Below are 26434 nucleotides of genomic sequence, written 5' to 3'. Positions count from 1 at the left end.
AAGAAGCTGGCTGTTTACAGAGTGCTGTATCCAAGCATGTTAACAGAAAGTTGAGTGGAAGGAAAAAGTGTGGAAGAAAAAGATGCACAACCAACCGAGAGAACCGCAGCCTTATGAGGATTGTCAAGCAAAATCGATTCAAGAATTTGAGTGAACTTCACAAGGAATGGACTGAGGCTGGGTTCAAGGCATCAAGAGCCACCACACACAGACGTGTCAAGGAATTTGGCTACAGTTGTCGTATTCCTCTTGTTTAGCCACTCCTGAACCACAGACAATGTCATGGGCGTCTTAGCTGGGCTAAGGAGAAGAAGAACTGGACTGTTGCCCAGTGGTCCAAAGTCCTCTTTTCAGATGAGAGCAAGTTTTGTATTTCATTTGGAAACCAAGGTCCTAGAGTCTGGAGGAAGGGTGGAGAAGCTCATAGCCCAAGTTGCTTAAAGTCCAGTGTTAAGTTTCCACAGTCTGTGATGATTTGGGGTGTAATGTAATCTGCTGGTGTTAGTCCATTGTGCTTTTTGAAAACCAATGTCACTGCACCCGTTTACCAAGAAATTTTCGAGCACTTCATGCTTCCTTCTGCTGAACAGCTTTTTGAAGATGCTGATTTCAGTTTCCAGCAGTATTTGGCACCTGCCCACACTGCCAAAAGCACCAAAAGTTGGTTAAATTACCGTGGGTTTGGTGTGCTTGACTGGCCAGCAAACTCACCAGACCTGAATCCCACAGAGAATCTATGGGGTATTGTCAAGAGGAAAATGAGAAACAAGAGACCAAAAAAATGCAGATGAGCTGAAGGCCACTGTCAAAGAAACCTGAGGCAGTAATTAAAGCAAAAGGAGCCCCTACCAAGTATTGAGTACATGTACAGTAAATGAACATACTTTCCAGAAGGCCAACAATTCACTAAAAATGTTTTTATTGGTCTTATGAAGTATTCCAATTTGTTGAGATAGTGAATTGGTGGGTTTTTGTTAAATGTGAGCCAAAATCATCACAATTAAAAGAACCAAAGACTTAAACTACTTCAGTCTGTGTGCATTGAATTTATTTAATACACGAATTTCACAATTTGAGTTGAATTACTGAAATAAATTAACTTTTCCACGACATTCTAATTTATTGAGATGCATCTGTATATATTTGTTAATGCAGTACAGAGTCATTAACAAGCTGCATTCAAGCTACTTTCTCCCCAACATGATCTCACGTGATATGATAAAATGTGGTTCTACAAAACGTACATTTACTTACGTATTTATAGTCACTAAAACGTACAATACTGATGTATTTTCAGCATTTAAACGTACAATACTGACATATTGACATCACCGAAAAATGAATCCTTATGAATATTGAAATCGCGGCATTAATTTTATTATTGTTGTTCTTTGAGTTGTCATATCAATGGCCTTGTGTTTTCTATCACATTATTAAATTGTTTACTCGTTTACTTAATATGAAATGATAACATTTCGTTCTGTTCTGTGTGATTTCTGCTGCCAGCTCGTAAGAATAGGCCTACATAATGTTAAACAAGACTACACTATAAACTCTTAAAATAAATAACATTTCTGCAATTGATTAACCGTTATTTGTCATGAAATGTTTACTTTGTTTGCCATGGGACACAAAAGGCATTTTCCGACATGTTGTGACTGTCAATAGAACCATAAAATATACCAAAAACGCAACATAATTAGAAATATTCGTGCGCTGACTGCGAGGAACAGACCCAAAGCCAAGCCTTTTTTCGGCGATCTTCATCCCCATCCCGAACAGCGAATCCAGCGACCGTAAGCATCAAAGCCCACGCTGACTGACGCGCTCTTTACAAATACAAGGAGTGGGATTAGCGACTATAAAAATATTTGTAATGCTATATTGTTAGTAAAATGGTAATTTTCATGCATATTTCGGTCAATTACGTTTTAAATCCTTTTATATTCGCTATAAAATAGGTAGGTTAAGGTTTGGAAGTAGGTTAAGGGGGCTTCAAATCTAAATCGCTTATTGATAAAATGATAAAAAGGCATTGATACGAGAATATCTCAATGATATAAAAGATACAAGTTTTTTTAGCTAAAAATATGTAGCGATTTGTACGTTTTAAACGTTGAAATATGTCTTAATTTTACATTTTAGCATCAATAAAAACATACAAAAATGTATGTTTTGTGCTTGTAAATGTTGCGAATTAATACCTATGTATAAACAATTAAACCAGGCTGTTCTCCCTCAAACACTGCAGTCTGATTAAAGTAAAGTGAGTAAAGTAGAGGACAGGTTTGAGAAGGAAGTTCAAAATAATCGAATGCTCATTGCTGTTAAATTTTGATGTAAAATGTTTGATCAAAGTCTTACTATATGAGTGGAGCTCAAATAATTTTTTTTATAGGAAATATAAAGAATTAACTATGAACACATAATTATGACTATCTGTGACTATGACTATGTCAATTAATTATTTACTAAAATGATTTGTTCAAAAACACTGATGTATTCAGGAATAAAACAGGTGGATGGCTTTGTAAATGAGTCACTGAATCATTTACTCAACCAGTTTGTTCACAATGCTGAATCTTTAGGGAACAAAACACCGCTCTTTGTAAATGAGTCATTGAATCATTTACTCAACCAATTTGTTCACAGATAAAGTAGCTGACAGCATTATGTTCAAAATGTACGTAACTCCGTATTAACCTCTTGTTTATTGAATTGCCATGTAAAATATATTTTAAAGTATTAGTGCTTTAGTATTAAGCATCAGTGTATAACTGGTTCAGCACAGTTCGTGCGCTGGACATGAATGATTCCTCAAATCAAGTGTCTTGTTGAGGAGAGGTGTGCTGTTACTTTACTGTGATCTTTAAGTGATCGACAAACTGTTTTTTATTTTATTTATATATTTTTTTTAAATGAGTAAAAAAAGTCCCATGGACCCACAACATACACCTCACATTCTTTTAGATGCTGAAAAATTGTTTCAGTCAGTCATTCACACAGTTCCCCTGCATGCTCAGCAGCTGGTTGATGGGTTGCCTTGCACAGATGTGGATTAGCGGTTAGCAAGCTTATGAATGTCAGAGATTTGGAAATGAAATCCCCTGATGTCGCCTGGTCTATATTCACAATGGAGTCTCAGACACATCCACACTGACTCAGATGAAATAGCCCACAGCAGCACAGCACACATCCTGAGAGGATCTGCAGCACTCGGGCAGATGTATCCAGAGAGGGCCGCCTGCCAGGCATGACAGATTCTAATGCCCTTCACCACAAACCAGTGAGCCGTACAACACACAACACCAACAGTAAAGAGCTAATGCACAGACAAGGAGACAGTAAGAACCACATACCAAACAAGACCTATTCAGACAGGATTGATGATCACTGAGCTGAGGTACATTTCTGTTTTAAAGATGCACTGTATGATACTAATCCCATGAATTTCTTTACAAAACAATTGTAACAACCGAATTACCTACTCATGGGTGACAAATTGAAATGAGTCTATCTGTACTGGAATATCTGTGATACTTTCTTTTTTCAGAACATTCATTTTGACCTTCGCATAAATGGAAAAAAAAGTGAAACAATGTGTCATTTATTTAAAGAGCATTTTTATATTGGTCTAATCGTGGTTTCCAGGTTTATACCGGTTTTGTTGAGCTTGTCTAAAAACAAATAACACTTTCCATAGAAAAAAATGTACTGTTCTTTTTTTTTTTCAAATAGTATTTTGATTTGGCTTGACATCAAAGTGTTGATGTGTAGCTTTTGTTAATTATTGTAGGTTTTATTCATTTTTCAGTTTTTTTCTTTTTTTTTTCTTTACAGAAGTACTTAACAGAAGAACATGAAAATTTTGATTTTTCTTATGGTGAAATTGTGCTAAAAAGCAAATAAATAAATAAAATAAAATAATTATATTCGCCTTCACTAAGTAACATTTTGGCTTAAAGATTTATTAAGCATATAGTCTTTATAATAAATAATCTTTTTACTTTGCATGAATGTATTTTTTTTTCCCTTTGGGAAAATTAATATTACAACAAAAATAAACAATTTGATGACCTAAACCATACATATAACTTCAGAAAAAACTAATCAACTCTTTTTTGTCAATAGTTTTTTTTTCAGTGTACCATAACAAAAGCTACATTTTACTCTGTGCTGTTAGCATCCATCTGGCGTAAAAATAAAATTTGATCAATAAGAAAAATCCAGTCATATGTATTGACAGAGTGCTATAGTAGCAATTATAACTTTTATAATTTTTATAACAATTATAATGTACATAATTATAATGGTAAATTACATAAATTATATATAATTTATACAACTAAATCGCATTTATGTCTTGGTTATTTCACAGGGTTTTGTGATGCTCTCATCCAGTACATAACCAGAGCACAATCCTGTCCCAGTCAGTACATAAAAACTTAGAGGTCAAAAAATAGGTAACTCAAACATTGTTTAGAAAATGTGTTCCATCCAAATTGTGCTACAGATATTCTCAGGTTATATAAAAGAGAATACAGAGGAGGAACAGCCCTAAGATTTTAGTTGGCTATAGCTTTATGAATTATTCATCCAGAAGAGCTGTATACCATGAGCAAGAGAGAAAACATGGACATGAACGTTTATCAGGATGTGAAGCAGCTGATCCACATTTGGGAAAGATAAAAAAATCCACATTTGGGAACCTGAAGGCTATGAAATCCACAGAAATCAGGTTTAATGACTTTACAGAGTCCTCTGAAATGAGGCGAAAACATCAACAAATTGAGATTAGCATGCTTGAGATAGTGTGTTGTGTAAACATGATAGAACCTAAAATGACTATGACTACTTAACTTTCTTTTTAAAACACTCTACAAAAAGCTACAGTAGTCTGCTAGTCCTTTAAACAGTGACGGCAATAAGCTCTTGCATACAAGCATTACTTGGTATGTCAAAAAAAGAGGGTTTGACGAATCCCCTCCCAGCCTCGCAGTACTTGGTGAAAATGTGGCACTACAACAGTCTGGAAACGCCCTGATGCAATTATCCGCCTGCTTGTGTTACTCTCAGTGTACACTGCACTATTTCTCAGTGCCTTGGCTGGCCAAAAGAATGATCAGCCTGTTATGCAAGATGGAAATGCTTGCACCACTTTTCTTACTGAGCTATTTTGGAGCTCCATACAGCAAGTGTTGGGCAGAGCAGTAAAGAAATAGGTCAGAGCAAGACGCGGGCAGCACCTTCCTCTGCTTTCAAACAGACTGTGCTAAAACAGGCGATGCTGTTTGTGTTTTCTAATGCCTCATGCATGTTTTTATTGAAACAAAAAGACCTTGCAAATTAACGTCTAGAAGAAATAGCTGCGTTTCCAGAAATGTACCACCATAGTGGACCAACAGAATAAAGAAAACTGGGTAACATATCAGGTGATTTGTGAATGTGGTTGACTCAGTGCTTAGTAAATCCAGGACAAACAATAGCAAGAGGTAGCTTTTGGAAGTAGGGCAATTCCAGCATGCAGCTGGGGGTCTAACTCGCCTCTTTACAAAACCGCTGACAAAAGCGCCCCTGGGACTCACTTTTGTCTCTTGGTCTTACAATTCTCTCCACACCTCTCTGTGCACTAGTATTTGATAAATGTATGACTATGGTTTGTGCATGCAAACAGGTTCTGGGTATGTCATTGTTTCATAATATTACCTTTAAAAGCCCAACCACCAGAGGGCAAAAAAGACTGTCATGAGTCATGGCTCAACTACCTTGAGCTACAATGACCAGCGCATCATTCAGACAGGATCCTGGTTTTTTTTTTTTGTTTGTTTTTTAAATATAGATGTTCATAATTGTTAGCTTTTCTGAAAGTCGAACAAGTTTTATTTGGGGCCCAACCCATCGCTTGCCTGCATTCGCAAAATCTACAGGCAGGCAGATTTTGCGAATGTCAAAATGAGCTATCAAGGTGTTCTGAAAGCCTACAAACCGCTGACAAAAGCGCCCCTGGGACTCACTTTTGTCTCTTGGTCTTACAATTCTCTCCACACCTCTCTGTGCACTAGTATTTGATAAATGTATGACTATGGTTTGTGCATGCAAACAGGTTCTGGGTATGTCATTGTTTCATAATATTACCTTTAAAAGCCCAACCACCAGAGGGCAAAAAAGACTGTCATGAGTCATGGCTCAACTACCTTGAGCTACAATGACCAGCGCATCATTCAGACAGGATCCTGGTTTTTTTTTTTTTGTTTGTTTTTTAAATATAGATGTTCATAATTGTTAGCTTTTCTGAAAGTCGAACAAGTTTTATTTGGGGCCCAACCTATCGCTTGCCTGCATTCGCAAAATCTACAGGCAGGCAGATTTTGCGAATGTCAAAATGAGCTATCAAGGTGTTCTGAAAGCCTAAAGAGCAGAGGCGAAAGAAATCGATAGCTCAAAGTAATTGCGCTCGTAGCTAGGTGAGTAATTTCAACACACAAAAAAAGTTTTCGTACACTGAAAAGAGATGCAAACAACAATAAGTGAGCTTCATTTGTTGGCTGACAGATCTCACCATTTCAGCTTTTCATTCTCCTGAATAGTCAAAACTGTATGAGGGTTTTTCTCTGACAGCTTTACTTAAAGAATATTGGTCTGTTATGGAGTTTTGTGAGGCCCTCACATTTGTCCATACACAGCTCAGTATTTCAACATTTTTCATTGAAATCCAAAGCAATTTCTCAAATACTGAAGTATAGCAAGTCTCTGACCAACCAAGTGATTGGTTTGGTCATTGGTCACCAAATGCAGTGCATTTTACATTAGCCATTATCAGAAATTATAATATCAGACTGCACTTACTGTTTATGCTTTGATGTTTCCCAATAAAACTTTAGCATGTTTTGTTCATCTTAACACTTATATTGGCATCAGAGAGTTCAGCATTGTTACTGGTAAATCTCAGCAATCCACTTTTCTCAGCAAAAAGCACAAGAATGTTGAGTGCAATGTAGGGTAATGCAGCAATATTTGCTACTTAAGCAGTTGTTGAACTTCATAATGTTTTCGGTGTAACAAAAGAAATGAAAGAGAAATGTCATGGGTTATTAATATTTACTTCAATTATAATGTACACTGAAACGGAGTGATAATACCAGAATGCATTCAGTTAACTATTCAGATGTTAAGTTCGTGATTCTGGGGTTTAAAACAGTGCACTTTGTGATTTGGTTTAGGATTTGTAATGATGTAGGGCTTTTGGTAGATATTGGTAACCACACATTTAAACCTGGTTAATAATTAGGAAACCCATTAGTTGACAACTAATCTATTGTTTATTTCCTATCTCAGAAGAAATTGAAACCCATCGTTCCTTAACGATAACAATAACTTACAATCATCATCCCTGATTACAGTTTGCATTTGATCAAAATCAAATCCAACAATGTGTGCAAGAATGAGGCGAGAAAATCTGCTCTGAAACAACCATCAAATCAAGATTGTGCTCTTACCTTCAGCTATTACACATTCAGTCCCAGTGGTATCACTTGTCTTAATCAATTATCCATTAGACAGGGTAATATTTGCCCAATATTTCAGTCGTGTGACTAGAAGACTTTACAGTGATCAAAACCGACAAATCTGATTTAAAGAGCAGCCATAATAAGAGTCCTGCGCCCTCACCAATATGCTTGATGAATTATGGATGGCTGTTTTGTAATCATTTTCCAATATCGCTTTGCTCATCTTAGCCCTGTGTGGGGAGGACTATTTTTGCCTCCATAACGTTTCATCTCAAATGCTTCTTTCCATTGGCAGACATGCACTGAATGCCATTAACATTCAAAGACAGAGGTTAAAAATCCAGCGGGAAGTCTTGAATTAGCATTTCCAAGGATTTTCTGACTGTTTTTCAAAGAATGGCACTGGCTGATGGATGGGTTAAATGTTCCCAAACATGAAAAAATTCATATCTATGTACATTATACCCAAAATATCTAACCCGAATATTTATGGAAGCTGTCACAGTGAGCCATGCCAGCAGTAAGGGAGTTGTTGACAGCATGACACCCTCATGATGTTGGTGATATTCGTGGTCACATGATTTTTCACATGAGTTCACATGCTGCCAACATCTTTATAGCTCAAACCCTGCACATGCAGCTCATTTAAACTGAGCCAAATATCATGTAGTGGCCAAATATGCATCGTATTCATATAGCCTGTGACAAAGTGTACGAGTTATGGGTATGACTGCCAACAAACTGTAAACAATCAGCTGCTGCAAATTAGCTCAAAGGCATGCTGTACATGAGATGTAATGACATGCACAAAAAATGGCTACATAAGAAATCTTAGAAGCAAATCTCAAAAAGTGGTCAGATATTATTATCAGCACCATCTTCATAATTTATTAGCATTATATATATTAATAGTTTTAATACAACTACATGTATTGATTTAGTTGATGCATTTCAGGGTGATGTAAACATGGCAAAAAACACAAGCAATAAATCATATGGAGTCAAATAACATATTCACAATACTGCAGACCACAAGCATCCTCAGTAAAACTGCAAAACAGTAGAGTTAATCTTATTTTGAATGATATTAGAACGTGGCTTTCAAATGAATGAGATTATATGTCCATTGTGGAGCTTTGGCTTTAGTCATTAATAGACAAGTAAGCCCTACTCTTTGTAAACAAAAATCATTAAAGGCATAGTTCACCCAAACATGAAAATTCTGTCATTAATTACTCACCCTCAGTGATTAAGCCTCTGATGTCACATGGACTATTTTAACAATGTCCATACTACGTTTCTGGGTCTGAGAACATTTCAGTTCCGTTGCCGTCTATGGGAGGGTCAGAAAGCTCTCGGATTTCATCAAAAATATCTTAATTTGTGTTCCGAATATGAACGGTCTAACGGGTTTGGAACGACATTAATGACAGAATATTCATTTTTGGGTGAACTATCCCTTTAAAGGCATTGAAAGAAGCAACAAAATTAACATTCCATATGACTGACACATTACAGTGGCTGACTATACAGTGTGTACATGTGTATACATATTTGTCACACTTGAATGATTCAGATCAAACTAATTTTAATATTACACAAAGATAACCTGAGTAAATACAAAATGCAGTTTTGAAATGATGATTTCATTTATTAAGGGAAAAAAGCTGTCCAAACCTGCCTGGCACTATGTGAAAAAGTAATTGCACCCTAAATCTAATAACTGGTTGTGCCACGCTTTGCAGCAACAACTGCAATCAAGCGTTTGCGATAACTGGCAATGAGTCTTTCGCTGTGGAGGAATTTTTTTGCCCACTCTTCTTTGCATGAATGAACTGTTTAAGGTCATGCCACAGCATCTCAATCAGATTTAAGTCCGGACTTTGACTTGGCCACTCCAAAACCTTTATGTTGTTTTTCTTGAGCCATTAAGACGTGGACTTGCTGGTGTGTTTGGGATCATTGTCCTGCTGCAGAACCCAAGTGCGCTTGAGCTTGAGGTCACACACTGACAGTCGGACATTCTCCTTTGGTTCCATCAATTATGGCAAGTCGTCCAGGTCCTGAAGCTGCAAAGCAGCCCCAGACCATCACACTACCACCACCATGTTTGACTGTTGGTATGATGTTCTTCCTTCCAAAAAATACAACTTTTGTCCCATCATTCCACAGAATATTTGCCCAAAAGTCGTCGGGAGAATCAAGATAATCAATGTTCTTTTTGGTCAGCAATGGCTTTTGCCTTGGAACTCTCCCATGGATGCCTTTTTTGCCCAGTCTCTTTCTTATTGTTGACTCATGAACACTGAGCTTAATTGAGGCAAGTGAGGCCTGCAGTTCTTTAGATGTTGTTCTGGGTTCTTTTATGACCTCCTGGATGAGTCGTCGTTGCGCTCTTGGAGTAATTTTGGTTGGCCGGCCACTCCTGGGAAGGTTCACCATTGTTCCAAGTTTTCTCCATTTGTGGATAATGGCTGTGACCGGGGTTTGCTGGAGTCCCAAAGCCTTAGAAATGGCTTTATAACCCTTTCCAGACTGATACATGTCAACTATTTTGTTTCTCTTCTGTTCTTGAATTTCTTTAGATCACGGCATGATGTGTTGCTCTTTAAGCATGCTTCACTTTGTCACAGAGGTTCTATTTAAAGGTGGGGTATGCATTTTTTTCAAAAACGCTTTAGAAAACTGAGTCGGGCCGAGTGCCAAAACAAACTTGTAGCCAATCAGCAGTAAGGGGCGTGACTACTCATGATGCGGAGGAGAAAGAACTCAGTGCACAGGACGGACATTAGCCGAGCCGAGCGACGACAGAAAGATAGAGATGGCGGATAAAAAACAAAAGAGGAAAACGTCTGCGGAACAAAAGAAGGCTTACAATAAATGCAAGAAGTAGGACCTGTGTAAATATCGAATCAGATTTCCAGCGCTGGAGAGAACTCAAGGAGCGGGAAGGCCTGCGATCAGATGCCGATGTTGCTTTGGCTGCGTTTACACTTGGCATTAACATGCGACCTGTATCCGGAGCTTGTCCACATACACGTTGAAAAGACAAGTGTAAACGCGCTTCTGATCAGAATGTTATCCGATCAGCGTGTCCTCGTCCAGAGGTAGTCGAGGACGTATTGTGATCGGATCTCAGTGTAATGTAAACGCAATCCAGCTGTCGTGTTTGCATTCGCAGGTCGACATCATGCAAAACGCTGCCCCCTCTCTCCCGATCTGTCAGAAGAACAGAGCGCTAGTGAGACTCGTACATTTATTTTAATTTGTAAACTGTCCCGCGACTGAAAATAGTTTTCAAAAGAAAACCCACCACTTCAGGTTGACTTTGCATCGCAGACTTATTTAAATATTGTGCAGGAAATACAGATCCGATCCGTTATCCAGATCGAGAAGTCAGCTGATGTTGCTAAGTGTAAACGTGCCGTGTCCTGATTGACTGATGATCCGATCTGCTTGATCAGATCACGGTGATCGCATGTTAATGCCAAGTGTAAACGCAGCCTTTGTTTCTTCTCGATAGGTGAGTAACATTGGTTTTGCTTTGTTTCACAGAACTAATATATGCTGGCTTTTGGTTGAATATGCTTGTGTGTCATGTTCGCTTGTTTGTTCATCTGAAATCGTATTGTCGTTCCCTTCAGCTATGATAAAGACACATTCATTTCCACACCCTATAAGTCTGGAGTGTCTATACCTCCTCCACTCTCTGTTTCAAGCGTCAGCTCCCAAAGTGTGTCCGAAAAGTACAATAATATGTTTAATACAGCAGATAATAATACAGCAGATTCCGCCATAATCGTTCCCTGTGTTGCTTATGTATGTGTGGGGCGGAGCTATCAAAATAGGGGCGAGACCCTTTTGGGGTAGGGGCGTGTTTGTTTTGGTGATTTGAAATATCAACATTGGCTACCAGAAATCACTTACCCCACCTTTAAGTGATTTCTTGATTCACCAGATAAAATGATGATTCATTAAATCATCATTTAAAAACTGCATGTTGTATTTACTTCTGTATTTTTGTGTAATATTAAAATTTGTTAGATGATCTGAATCTTTTAAGTGTGACAAATATGCAAAAAATAAAAAAACAGGAAGGGGCAAAAACCTTTTCACGGCACTGTATTTATTAAACGTATGGGATCTATCATCTTATATCATCTATATGTCAAACATCATACCTCTGCGTTGGCATGTTAGTGTGCTCAGAATGGATTACTAGTGTATTGCTTGATGTATATTATGTGCAGTATACACTGCATTATTGTCTATTATTATAACTACTTTTTAAAAGTATTTTATAACCTTCAATGTTTCAGATACATTGTTGTCACATGACCTCACTGTTCCTGAGTCGGGATTATCAATAAGTGTTATTTTGTGTTAATGTTGCAATCTGTTCAAACTGTGGAGTTGGTTGGTTAGGCTTGCTTTAGACTGGCTGGCACTAGGATCTGGACAGATTTATGACGTTGTCTTATCCTGGGCCTCTTTGTGGAATTTGTCTCTTTGGGTTGTTCAACACCAATCTGATCAAATCTTAAATTGTCTGATTCACTCTGATACCCTACACTGTCATTGCATGTTTCATGTAGTGACTCTAGTTCTCATCTCAGAAAAAAAAAAGTTTTAACCCGATTTTGAATAAAAACCGTCACTAATCACCAGGTAGGTTTGTTTTCAGGTGAAGTTGAGTGCATTGCATTGTGGGATATAGTATTCCTCACAGTGGTTACATTCAGAATGCAATACTACAGCTTACACTTACTGAACACTGCATAGTATGTACTGTAAAATGCATACTATTTTTAGTAACTAAAAGGCCTTAATGAGAAACATCTCAAAAGATGTTAAATGACCTCCTCACATCCAGTTATCAGTGTGTATACTGGACCTTCTGGCATTTTTGTTTTTAAATTTAGTTTTTATATTACATTTTATGTTATGTTAACATTTTTAGGTTACCATATATAATGTCAAAAGTCCTATTTGGTTACAAGTTATTTTAAGGTAACGGAATTACACAATATGCATAATCACAAGAAACTAACCTAAATCAAATCCTAATCTTAACCCTACAAATCAATCAATCAATCAATCAATCAATAAATAGGTAGGTTTACCTACTAGGATTTCAAGTAAATTTCACAAAAGAAACGACAAGTAACACTGAATTAAACATGAAATTTTAGTAGAAGTAGAAAAACTGAAATAGTATTTTCTTGTAAAATGTACTCCAGTAATCTTTGTTTTATTTTATTTCAAAAAATGTTTAGTGTATAGTCAGTGCATATAGTTAATTATTATTATTCAGTACTTATTTGTGTAGTTACATTGTAATAACGTCACCTTAAAATAAACTGTAACCCAGTATTCAGTGCATGATTAAGTGAAGCCTGCACTGAGGTCAAGTTAATCAGTCAAGTGAAATCAAACCAAATGACGTCCCTCTCCAGCATCCGCTGGCGTAGATTCCCAAAGCTTTCAGACACAATTCCCACAGTGCTCTAAAGAAGAGCGCAACATCAGGATGCACTGAAAGCATCCTCTCTTAAAGCAGTGCTCCACAAAGCCTGGTCAGAGGACGCTTGAGCCCTCAAAGAAAAGCAGCGGTAATCCTCCTCCTCTTCCACTGAACGTGACACCACACAGCGATGACTAACCGGCGGTGGCTCTAGTGCTGGCAGTGCGTCTCACTCCACAGGCCTGCAGAGCACATAACTCGTGCAAACCCCTGTGTTTCTGACACGCGTGACTGTCGTGCGATCAGGTGAGATGAACGCCCGCGGGTGTGTGTTGTGCCAGTAGGTGAGCACTGGTATTAATCACCCGTCTACTTCACACTCCACACTCTCCCATACAGCCCTGCACCAAAGTCAAGATTGATTTTTAACTGGCCGAGCTATTGAGATGTAGATCATGTTTTAATATGGATTATGATGGGGAATGAATGAATGGTTGAACGTCACGCATAGAAATCGTGATCGCAATTACTGATGTGGCCTTCACGCCTAATAAACATCAGCCGTTTCTCCGTCACCCGTTCACAGCCAATACTATTCAGTGACTATTCAGTGATTTTGAATAATTGAGTCACTGATTTAATCAATTTGATTTATCTGAACCACCAAAATAAACGCTTATACAATTGTGTATTAGTGTAGACCATCTTAATGTACTCCTAAAGTTAAAGTGATAGTTAAATACATAAGGCACTCCCAAATTTACATAGTTCCCCAGAAATGTTCAATTTTCAATTATCAATTTATTTATTTTTTGATGATGATGATGAAATCCATGTACTGTATCATGTACAGAATACAGAAATTACAGAAATTTGTCATTTACTCTGTGGCATAATTAGATGTGCTAGCTAGATTAATAGCTGGGGTTTCTATTGGAGTTGGAGTTGTTTTGGTCAAAAAATATCTATGGAAACATCCAACACACTTTTTGTAACGGGGCTGACGAGACGTGAGACGTGTGGATCCATCTGCAAGCTTTTATTAAAGAGACGTGGTAAACAGGCAGAGTCGAACAATGGCAGACAGGTATATGGCAGGCAAAACACAAGAATAGTCCTAGGGCTAGTGTAGGTCGGCAGACAGGATCACAGGGGCGAGACGAGAGGGAAAAATCAAGGAAAACAGGCAAAGATCAGATACCGCAGAAACAGGCAAGGCAAAACAAGGAAACCACAGAGACTCGGAAAGGGGTACAGGCTAAACAATACTCATCAGAGAAAGGTGGTTAGAGTGGGTGTTATATAGTGAATGAGGTGATTAGAAACAGCTGTGTGCAATGAGTGCAATCAGTGCAGTGTGCAAATCGTGCAAAGAATGATGGGATATGTAGTCCGGGGTGCTATGCAACAGTTTGTGTTGTGCGAGAGTCAATGTAATGGAAAGGGTGACCTCTGGTGGTGAATAAACGGAAGTTCATGGACCAAATTCGTGACACTTTTGTTATTTCTTCGCTTACGCACTTTCTAAACTTTTCTTTGCTTATAAACTATGGTAAATCGCTAAGAAGCGACTCCTTCAGAAAGATTGTTTAAGGAATTTGCACCCACAAATATTTTTTTTCTAACCCTCTGCCATAACCGCAGGTCTTTCTATACATCCAAATTATAGTTTGGACCAACATAAAAAAAAAATATTAAAAATATATATTTTTTTAAACATGGTTTGGTTTAAACATTAAAATTGTCTTCAATATCAATCAAAATAATTTGTTTTTCATTCATCATTTTCTTACATAAGCCATATTTATTTATTTTAGCTTTTTACAATTTAACAAAATCTAAATTAGCTACACTATGAAAGTAGATTTTTCACTTAAGATAAAATATAAAAAATTGTGTTCAATGTTTATTAAACATTTTGGTAGTCAATTTAGTTTACTTACAAAATAAAGAAACATTCGAAAAACCAAAAAGAATAAAAACACTAGAAAAATAAAATAAATAAATAAAAGAATTCCGCACATGATGCTAAAAGACTATTTAAACTAAATTGATTGAATGGTTTTCTATGAGAAGTGTGATTTGCTTTTAGGCAAGCTGAATAAAACAGGTTTCATAACTCAACATCTGTAAAGAAAAACACCATAAACTATAACAGTAGTAGTCAATTCAACAACTCTGAAGTCATGTGAAAGCTTTGTGCAGGGAATGCACTGATATTTCAGTCATTATTCATTGATTATCTTCCCCTCCAAATATGACAGTCGTTGTATGAAGCTTAATTGCATGCATTCAACTGAATTTCTGCCTTCATGTTCCTCATAAAAATGTATTTGAAGTGATAAGAGATAAGTATATTCATATACAGCATCATGAGCACCGGATCTTCACTGTATACAGCTAAATGCGTCTCTGTGTGGACGGGGCCTAAGAATGACAAATTAAAGCTTATCAATTGTAATAGCAATAAGCAGCCGTGTGATATTGCTGTATATCAGCATGGTTGAGATTCAGCTGTAGGCAGTCAAAAGTACAAAGACAGTTTTTCTGATATACAGCATTAAAGTTAAATAAATTTGCCCTCAGCCTAAACTATTTGCTCTGGAACAAATAATAGATTAATGAGACCAAAGACTGCCCGTCAAATTTACCCAAAACCAATATCATGTTTAACCACATCAGAGCCAGAGGCAAATTCCAGAAGATCTGGCCGAGGTGAGGCGCTCTCGGCGGGTTTATGAGCGCAGAATGACTGCGGACTTCTGGAGCTCACATCTCCGAAAACGTCAAAGCTAATTTTGAAATAGACATTAACAAACCGCACAATTGAAGTCTAAGCAATTATATTATCACATAAAAAACGCTTAAAACTACATTCTGTGACAACGGTTCCTGTAGTGATACTGGGTGAATATCTCATGGGTGGAAAGACCTCTCAGCCAATCAGATTTGAGGACCAGAATGAACTGGAGTGTATGATATGATATGATATGATATATCTAGTTAAATCATATATTCATTAAAGATATTGCATATTCAACACAGAGAATGATATACAATAAAGTAAACTCAATCACATTTGCATCCTGGTTTTCCAAACAATTCGGAAATTGTATGCTGGATGGATTGAATTTTCATTGAGAAATGGCTCAATATAGAATAAAATGCTTCTAAATTTCAGTATGTATGTCAATGTCTGTATGTACATACCAGAAAGCAATGTACATTTCCACTATTTTGATATTAGCACGACATACATTGTCCTTTCACTCACAGCGAGAGTAGAGTGTGTGAGTCTTACAATATAGATCATTAAGACAAAACAAAGTGCACTCTGTCTCAGTTCCAGACTCCAGTACAGTGCTGGATTGAGTTACATCATGCAACGTAAAAGATCGTTTGCTTCACATCACTTAGCAGACAACCGAAGGAAAGGTTTCTGGTTCGCAGTTTCTTATAAATATCATGATCAACCAGTTATGCTGATGTTACTTCAGAGATTGTTTGTTGACATATGAGCAAGATAAAGAATTACGCAAAGCAAATGTGTCACTCAAAATATATGAGCTGAGATAAGGAATGCTCAGTGACACAAATCTATCTGATATTTAATGAGGAAGATGTGTCTATACTAATATGACCACTACATAAGAAAACCACTTTCTTATGAAGACATGTCCATGCGTTTTTCCTTGAAAACAGCTCAGTTTCACTTGTCTCAAGAAAACTGAAGTTTCCCAGCAGCGCACAGATAACAATGCATGTTTCGAACAGTCCAGCCTTTGTACAGCAAGTCCAACCCAAAACCATATGGACTGTATGCAGTGCTACTTCACACTGCTAACCAAGCCCACAGAAGCTTCTGGAGAACAAGCCCAACAGCTCGTGACCTGCGAGACATGTTTACCTCTCACAACATCCACATTAGCATGGACGACTCTTTGAGCAGCATGCTAACACAAAGTATATGGCTGCTTGCTGTACAACACTAATGCAGTAGCAGTACTTGTAATGTCGTAGTTCTTGATACAGAGCAAATGACTGTGCACTGGGGGAAAAAATTGTATAGTAGGATCACAGAAAACCAAACTATAATCTTCTGAACTTCAATCATTCAATATGCTCATTTAATCATCCCACCATAATTTCACTGAGAAAAAAAAAGATTTGTATTTTTGTCTTGTTTTGCATTTAAAATGACTTAAGATATCAAGTCTTGTTATTTATCAATAACACTTAGTATAAAAAAAATAAAAAATAAAAGTTTATGCTTTAAACATATATATATATATATATAAACTTTATTCAAAGGGAGGGAAGTCTACAGGCAATTTTTTTAAGCATAAACCCACTTAATTTGGCTAAATTCCTCAGAAAACAAGAATTCAGAACTTAAGCAATTAATGTTCCTTCTCAAGTAAATGCATATTGATTTAAGAATGTTAATTTGTATACTGAGCAATCATTCTTATTACATTGTAAAAACGTTTTTTTATCTCTACATTTTCAGATATTAAAGTAACTGTTTAATATGACTACATAAACCTTATTATAATAGGTCACTGTCACTATAAGCTCATTTCTAAGAGTCTGGTAACACCTGCACTACACCAACTAATAAACGCGCGCGCTGTACAAGCTCAACTCTTCAATCAGAGCAATGTCTGCAAAGCAATCCAGCCAGAAATAAAATCACGAGTGACCCACCAGTCTGGAAATGTGCTCTTCGCTCAAACTTTCCAATCGCTTGCTGGTGGTATTTTCCAGCGTCCTTCCTTTTGCGCACTTGTTCTCCTCTTCACTCGCGCTGGAAAGTTCCTCTCGCCTCCCGTATGCTAATCATTCTTCACGAGTGTAGGGGAGACAGAGGAAGAGGAGAGACACGGAGACAGCCGGAGAAGGGAGAGAGCAGATAACGGTGGAAGGCAGGCAACCAATTGGCCTGGAGCTCTGAGAGAGAGAGAGCGAGAGAGAGAGAGAGAGAGAGAGAGAGACCAAGGAATGGGGGAAGCACCAATGAGGCGGAGCTAAGGGATGCGAGGACGCGGCCGCAATAGAGAAAGACAAGAAAGAAAGAAAAAAAAAACCGGCTGTACGTGAGTCAGAGCCGAACCGCTTACCATCAACGTGATGCCTGCATCCTCAGCTCAGCGCTCAGACCTCCACCCATCCCGGTGCCACAGGCGCGAATGATTAGGATGCGTTTGCCTTCTCTGTATCATGGACTAAATTTTCTCTATCTCCCTTCCTTGCTCTGTGTGTGGCGTGTTCGCGTGTGTAGCTCGCAGCATCACTGCTTCCCATAGGCCTTGCGCTCTGAGTGTGTGTGTGCTTTATTTGGGATAGTATCAGGGAATCTCATGCATACGTCCATCATTTGCCTGCAGAAGAGAGTGGGACTCGCTGGACTCATTGAGCAGATAACGGTGGAAGGCAGGCAACCAATTGGCCTGGAGCTCTGAGAGAGAGAGAGCGAGAGAGAGAGAGAGAGAGACCAAGGAATGGGGGAAGCACCAATGAGGCGGAGCAAAGGGATGCGAGGACGCGGCCGCAATAGAGAAAGACAAGAAAGAAAGAAAAAAAAAAACCGGCTGTACGTGAGTCAGAGCCGAACCGCTTACCATCAACGTGATGCCTGCATCCTCAGCTCAGCGCTCAGACCTCAACCCATCCCGGTGCCACAGGCGCGAATGATTAGGATGCGTTTGCCTTCTCTGTATCATGGACTAAATTTTCTCTATCTCCCTTCCTTGCTCTGTGTGTGGCGTGTTCGCGTGTGTAGCTCGCAGCATCACTGCTTCCCATAGGCCTTGCGCTCTGAGTGTGTGTGCTTTATTTGGGCTAGTATCAGGGAATCTCATGCATCCGTCCATCATTTGCCTGCAGAAGAGAGCGGGACTCGCTGGACTCATTAATGTCGTCAGGGCTGTGAGCGCTGGCAGAGCACCAGCAGCGTGGAGCGCTTAGATAACTGGCTTAAGAAGCAGCCAACCTCCCCTGCTCCGGCAGATAGATCTGTCTCCTCCCAGACAAAAGCGATGCTATCCATATATCCGCTCCACACACATCCACACAGTCCATGTGTTGGGCTGGTAAGTCATATCCCAGCTAGCAAAAAAAATAAATAAATAAAATGTTTTGAAAACGTTCCCGTTAAGTTATGGAAACATTCGTTCTAATTTTCGTTCAAAATGTACAGATTTCAAAATGTTTTAATAATGTGATATAATGTTTTAATATAATGTTCTCTGAACAGTTTAGTAACATTTACAAAACGTTGATGAATGTCCAAATAAGAACGTTTCGGGAAAAGAAAAAAAACATTACTTGAATTGTGTAAATGATGTGTTTGCGCCAATGTTTTAGGAAGGTTATTAAAGACCAGATAACTTTTTTTTTTTTTTTTTGAATAGGACAGTAGGCCTATTTTAAGACGGGACGCGAGGTGGGAGAGAGAAAGGGGGGATGGGATCAGGTAAGGTCCGCGAGCCGGGACTCGAACTCGGGACGTCTGAAGCACAACGGCGCTATATGTCGGCGTGCTGTGTTTATGTTCTAAGAATATTTTGATAATGTTCCCATTATATATCCCATGTTTTCATCATTATGTGAATGTGAATGCTACTCCGTGTCTCCTACGTTCTTCACACAGCAGCGTAACGTGACAGAAGACCTGACCAGCACAGTTACCTCCGTGTGTTCCCTCCGTTTTTGTTTCCGCCTTTTACCCAGTGTTTTTGTTTCCATTGTTCCCTCATGGATGCCCTCCTTCGCCCGGAATATCTCCTCCTCCTGCTCGGCAAAGCCGAGCGACTGAGCAGAGGATCTCCCCGGACAATGCCCGTCACGATGGAGAAGGCCGCGGACGGTGTGAGCGCGGAGAGGAGCTCCGCCCCCTGCACCGCGGCTGAGGGTGAGCTGAGTATGGCGCGGCGAATGTGCCACACCGAAGAAGAGAGGGCTCCAGTCCCCGAATCCAGTCCAGAGCGCCCCCAAGTGTCTGCTCCTCCAGAGCGCCATCCTGTTCCCATGTTCAGCCTAGAGGGGGGGGCTCCCGATCTAGAGTTTAGCCCTGAATGTCCGGAGGCTCACAAATGCCCGCCCTCCCATCGGCTCCAGCCTCCTCCACCGCTGTCGTCTGGCAGCCCCTCTGCTTGCCCTCAGCCCACCATCAATACGGTGCGAGGTCCGTGGGTCTGCCATCCTCCAGTGTCGCCATGGCTGGAGAATCCTTCACCTCCACCTCCAGCCTCCGAGGCCTGGACTCCACCTCGGCCCATAGACCCAGTGGCTCCATCTCGGCTCCTAGCTCCCTCGCCTCCACCATCCCCCGTCGATCCACCAGCTCCACCGGGCTCCATCGTCCCTCCGGCTCTGCCTTGGTCGGGCGTCGACCCGCCATCGCCTCAAGACTCCGCTCATCTCGTTGCTCCATCTCACCAGCTCTATTGGGCTCCTTCCTCCCGCCAGCTCCACCTTGGTCATCAATCGTTCCGGCTCCACCACGGATCTCCGATAGATAGATAGATAGATAGATAGATAGATAGATAGATAGATAGATAGATAGATAGATAGATAGATAGATAGATAGATAGATAGATAGATAGATAGATAGATAGATAGATCTATTTATTATAGATCTGTATTTAAGTCTCCGCCTTGGTCGCCAGAGCCTTCGGTGGCCATTCCACCTCCATTGCTCCTCCCTCCGTCGGCTCCAACGTGGGTCGACATCATGGCTGTGGCCTGGGTCCAGCTGGGCTCCTCCTGCTGCAAGCCCCTCCTGTCTCCTCCCTGGCTCCTCCCTCCATCGTCACCTCCCTGGTCTCTGTCTGCCGGCCCCCTCCCGGGTGTCTGTCCTCCTCCGGAACCTCCTCCCAAGTTCCCACCCACCCCTCCCCATGTAGTTTCGACTGCGCAAGGACGCGGCTTCCGGGAGGGGGCGTAATGTCAGGATTCTGGACTGTTCTATTTCGTGTTTTGCTCCTGTTTCTGTTCATATTTTTCCTTATTTGGTCATGTTCCACTCCTCGTTTAGTTTGCTTTGTATTTTCAGGCTTATAAGATCAATTTTGTCTGCTTCCTTTGGAATCAGTTGTTGCACTGTGGTTCTTGTGTGTGCTGTAATTTGCCGTCTATGTACAGTAGAATGTTCCAAATCACTCAAGAGATTCCATTTCAGCATTTGTTTCCATTTTAATTCTGTGGCTAAATTGCCATTCTATTCTCAGCTCAATTGTCATTTGATTTAAGTGATTATGTGTTTCATTGATTACTGCTTTATGTGCTATTATTCAACTCAAGGATTCATTTTTTTCTTCTGACAATTCCGTTTATTTATCTTTAATCCGCTGATGCTGAAAAGAAAAAATGATTATATGAGCTTAGAAGGTGATTAGAAAACATGATATCCGTGAACACATGACATCAAATAACTGACAGGGAAGTGATTAAAGATAAAGTGCTTGGTTTTGTGTGAGATGGAGTGATTGTGTGTCGATGTGATCACTGGGCTGTTCATCATCCTGACACTAAGTTGCGTGGTAACTGTGAAAGACGCATGCAGGAACTCTGCGTCAGCCAGAAAATGCCAAACATTATATATATAGGGGTTTTTATTAAATAAAAATATCAAATGTGCCCCTTGGGGTAAGATGGGCCACCACAATTGCCACAGAAGGCTTTGAGTGGCATGTTGTTACTGGAGTTACTCTTTTTAAAGTTAACACTTGTCATTAATGGGGTTATTATTTAGTATTTCCATGAATTTCATGTACATTTCAGACATCTTAACGTTTCATTTAAACCTATAGGTTAATTGAGTGAACCCATTCAATTTAAATTCATAGTGTTGCTTTTAATTGGCATATCTTCAATTAAAACATGGTCAATTGAATATATAAATATTCATAGAAGTCATAGAATAAATTTACCTTTAAAATCAATCTCTTTTACTTGGATTCTGCTCTGTCTCTCATTTAATTCTTCACCTAAATTGTCAAAATAGCATTTTAAATAGAATAGTTGATTTAGTATTTTACATTAATGACAGTTCATATACATAAATATTAATAAGAATTACATAATTTATATATTCTGTGAAGATTTACCCAGGGGAGTGTCTTGCCCCAGCAGTGGCCTCTTTGAATAATTTTACATTTTGTAAAATAAACAACTAAATTAGCAAATCACTCATATCTGAGTGATTCCACTTATTATTCCATTTCAAGAATGGCATCACTTTTAATTCCATTGTTTACTGATAAAAAAATAATAATATTAATAATAATACAATTTGGCTACTGTGGCATGTTTATTACATGTAATATGTTCTAAGAATGCTTTAATAACATTCCCATTCAATAAAAAAAAACTTTCTGGTTTATGCAAACAACATTAAGGCAAAGTTTCATTTTGCAAACATTATGGGAATGTTACTTTTGAATGTTACTAGAAGTAACATTTAAAAAGCATTAGGTGAATGTTGAAATAAAAAATGTTTCATAATAAAAAAATTAAACAAATCTTCCTTGAATGATGCATAAATAAAATTGTGGCGATAACATTTTGGGATTGACAGACCAGACAACTTTGAACAAACCTTCTGTTTCTGGAAGATCTTTGTTCTTAACTTTAAAGAGGATCTAATATGCAAAAGTCACTTTTATATTGTTTTTTTAACATAATTATGTGTCTGCAGTGGGTGCACCCTATTGTGGAGAATATCCATCCTCTCTGTTTGTTATTTTCCCCATAAATCACAATAGTTGTCTTAAAATGAGCCAATCAGGAATTTACTCCAATGTGACATCGCATAATAACAGGCCTGCACATGATTGGTAACAATCTCTGCCTTATTATCTTAGCTCCTCCCCTGAGTGTGGGGAGGAGCTATGATATGAGATATGAGAAAAAACAGAGATATGACTTTCTGTTTTTATTTTGTTGTTTAATTCAAATGATCAGCACAGATAGCACTAGGTTCTGTATATTATGCTGCTGTCACACAGATCTAATATACACATGCGATTTCTTTGCCAGCTGTTTACGTTCACAGTCATAATTATTTGACATAACTTTGAGTGTATTTGACACTTTAAGCGCACACACAGAGATGTGTCCTCACAAAACCATATTAAACTGATGAGCATGAGAGCGATAGACATGATAATCAAGACCAAACAGTTGTTTTGTTTTGTCATAGTATCCAAGGCAGGAGCTGTAAATGTACAGCCCTCTTCTGGAAAAGTGGGTGGGGAGCAGCAGCTCATTTGCATTTAAAGATACATACACAAAAATGGCATGTTTTTGATTCTGTTAAAAATGGTCATTTTCAGCATGGAATCATAAATGATCTGTGGAGTATTTTAAGATGAAACTTCATTGTATATTATGCTGCTGTCACACAGATCTAATATACACATGCGATTTCTTTGCCAGCTGTTTACGTTCACAGTCATAATTATTTGACATAACTTTGAGTGTATTTGACACTTTAAGCGCACACACAGAGATGTGTCCTCACAAAACCATATTAAACTGATGAGCATGAGAGCGATAGACATGATAATCAAGACCAAACAGTTGTTTTGTTTTGTCATAGTATCCAAGGCAGGAGCTGTAAATGTACAGCCCTCTTCTGGAAAAGTGGGTGGGGAGCAGCAGCTCATTTGCATTTAAAGATACATACACAAAAATGGCATGTTTTTGATTCTGTTAAAAATTGTCATTTTCAGCATGGAATCATAAATGATCTGTGGAGTATTTTAAGATGAAACTTCACAGACACATTCTAGGGACACCTGAGACTTATATTACATCTTGTAAAAAGGAGCATAATAGGTCCCATTAATAGCATAATAGGCCAGAACATAAGAGAAAATAAAGTGAAAACATTAACTGTATTTTCATTGTTTGCCGGTTCAAAGTTAGCTATGTTGTAAAAGAACGTTTTAATAAATGTCCCCATCAAGTTACTAAAACATTATTTCGAAATGTTCTCTGAACATTCCAAAACATTTTTTAAATGTTTATTTATTTATTTATTTATTTTATGCGAACAACATTGAAAACATTAAGGAAAGATTCCATTTGATCATCTGCAAACATAATGGGAATGTTAATTTTGAATGTTATCTTAATGTTAGTAGTTTAAAAACGTAACAAATAAAAAACGTTTTGGAAAACCATTCCTCGAAGGATGCATAAATAATGTTATTGTGCTAATGTTTTGGGAACGCTATTAATGATCAGGGGCCGGTTACATTAAAGGTTTAGAGTCTTACAAGTTAGTCATCTATTTTTTTTTCCTTTAAGACTGGTCATTATATATATATATATATATATATATATATATAACCTCTCTGTCTATATTATATATTCTAGTATTCTATTAACATTACTGGAAGATCTTTGATAGTACCTTGCCAGAACATTAGCCAAAGTTCTGGGGGGGAAAAAGTATTATTCATTTAAATGTAATTGTTTACAGGTTAAAATCTGGCTATGGTGGCACCTTCATTCTTCTCTCTATATATTCTTCTCTATATTTTTTCTTTGGTGGACTGACGCCAAAGGTTTCTGATTGCTCATGGAGTGGACAGCGCCTGGTGCTGAAAGCTGCAACCTCAGAGCTGTGATGCTAATGGGCAAGACAGTGAGAGGAAGAGCCCTGGGTAAAAGAACATCAGCTCACATTCACCAATATTATGCTGAAAAATAGCTGAAACACAGCTGGAAGTGGAGGCTGTTTGAGAAATACAGCAGATGAGTGTAATAGGCATTCTGGCTTTGATATGGGGAGGCTGTACAGCTACAGCACACATGTATTTTAGGAACTAGGTCAGGTTTTATAGCCCGCCACACAACAGACAGCGCGCAAAAATAGACATTTAGTTCATATGACATTCGTGCCACTTACAGCTGAAATCAAATACGACTGCTAAAGATTAGTGAATCGAACATTACCGGATTCAGAACGTAAATTTACCATAGCAAAGACGATTAAATGATTTCATGCTCACAGAAACTGGGAAATGCAAAGTACTGAAATAACAAGCAGTTCGTTTCAAGACTGGCAATCAGAAAACCTGAATAATTCCCATAATTCAAGAGTCTCCGCCTCAGCATCCTATTGTGGGTTTGAATGAATAATGCACATGTATTAAAATTCCTATATGCTTTTTGTGCAAGCATGGCTGATTTGATACAGAGTAGGAGTTTCATGCATGTACCAGGAATGAGAATCACCCAATCAGAATCAGTGTTTTAGTATAGTGAAATGAGGACCCCGTTTAGCCCTCTTGCTAATCGCTGTTGCGACTACAGTCAACTCACCAGAATAAACATCTGTGCTAATAATGTTTCACACTCCTACTCGTCCAACCCCCTAAACAAACACACACACTCACACACACACACAACCTCTCTGTCTCTCTCCTTTGCTGCCTCCAAACCCATGGCATATGACCTTCTGTTAAATAGATAAAGAATGTGCTTATCAGTCATGCAAATGAGGCTGAATTCATTTTGCACAACAGATGGTCTCATAGATAATGATGATGGAGGAGAGAAAATTAAATGTCTCTTGTGCGGTGGTCATGGCAACGGAGCCCAGAGTAATATCAATAACAAGCACGGCGCATAATAAGGTTGTCAGTCCTGCGAATCAAAGTCTTAGCCCAAAGTCTTAGCCCTCACAAGTTTACCACTGGTCCTTCTGATGCTTCTCTTTTAGACAAAATAGACGGCATCTACTCTGATGCTGCTGTTAAATATGGAAATCATTGTTGTTTTGCAAGAAACTTCTATGTTGATTGGAAAAAATGATAACGTCTTGGGTCAAGCATTCAAAGTAATTGTGCATTTAACGTGAAACTATATGCTTAATGTTTTAAATTAAAATACAATTCCATTATAAAAGTAATAGGCTATGTTTGAGAGAATGCAAATTATTTACTTGACTAAAAGTAATCAGTGGGCAGAGTTTATTTTTTTATTCTTTTGTTTTCATTCCTTAACACACAAAAAAAATCAATTAATATCACTCATGCAACTCACTCTAAAAAGACAAAAATGCCATTTCCGACAACATTAACCTTCAACACCTGCCCTCCTCTTTCTTTGCACAGATTTGTATCTGGATTTTCTAAATGTCTAACAGTAAATTGTCTGTTTGTGTGGAAACATTGCTCGTTATGGCATTCGCAACCCATTTTAATGTCATAACATGAGTGGGAAAAAAATGCTTTTAATGCTTTTTTTAGGCAAATTGCTGCACATTATGATATTGAAGGGAATTTTTTGTTCAGAATAATGTGTACTCATGACTGGCTGATTTAAAAAATATATCAAATATATAATTACTATAAATATAACATACAGCACCAATACCAAGTCAACTAATTAATAAACTCATAATGATGAATTAATTGACTGTTAATGCATGACTGATGAATTAACA

At 38.4% G+C, this 26434-nt stretch overlaps 1 protein-coding gene and 1 long non-coding RNA gene across 2 annotated transcripts in view; one reads left to right on the top strand and one right to left on the bottom strand.

The window, feature by feature from the left end:
• Positions 1-18297, bottom strand: part of myt1lb (myelin transcription factor 1-like, b) — a gene marked incomplete at its 3' end in the record, with an annotated part of 142833 nt that extends 124536 nt beyond the window's left edge. Inside the window, exons 1-2 of the mRNA XM_016256465.1 lie at positions 18093-18297; positions 17680-17922 (exon numbers count right to left, since the gene is read on the bottom strand). The remainder of the gene's footprint in view (positions 1-17679; positions 17923-18092) is intronic.
• Positions 18298-18979: 682 nt separating this feature from the next.
• On the top strand, positions 18980-24832 carry LOC107570258 (uncharacterized). The gene is made up of 3 exons (XR_001607014.1): positions 18980-19064; positions 19386-19447; positions 24549-24832. It is a non-coding gene; the product is annotated as an uncharacterized lncRNA (long non-coding RNA).
• The last annotated feature ends 1602 nt before the right edge of the window (positions 24833-26434 follow it).

This window comes from Sinocyclocheilus grahami, unplaced genomic scaffold (assembly GCF_001515645.1).
Source record: "Sinocyclocheilus grahami isolate Dianchi unplaced genomic scaffold, SAMN03320097.WGS_v1.1 scaffold1434.1, whole genome shotgun sequence".
Taxonomy (NCBI): domain Eukaryota; kingdom Metazoa; phylum Chordata; class Actinopteri; order Cypriniformes; family Cyprinidae; genus Sinocyclocheilus; species Sinocyclocheilus grahami.
This window is presented reverse-complemented; position numbering and strand designations above follow the sequence as displayed.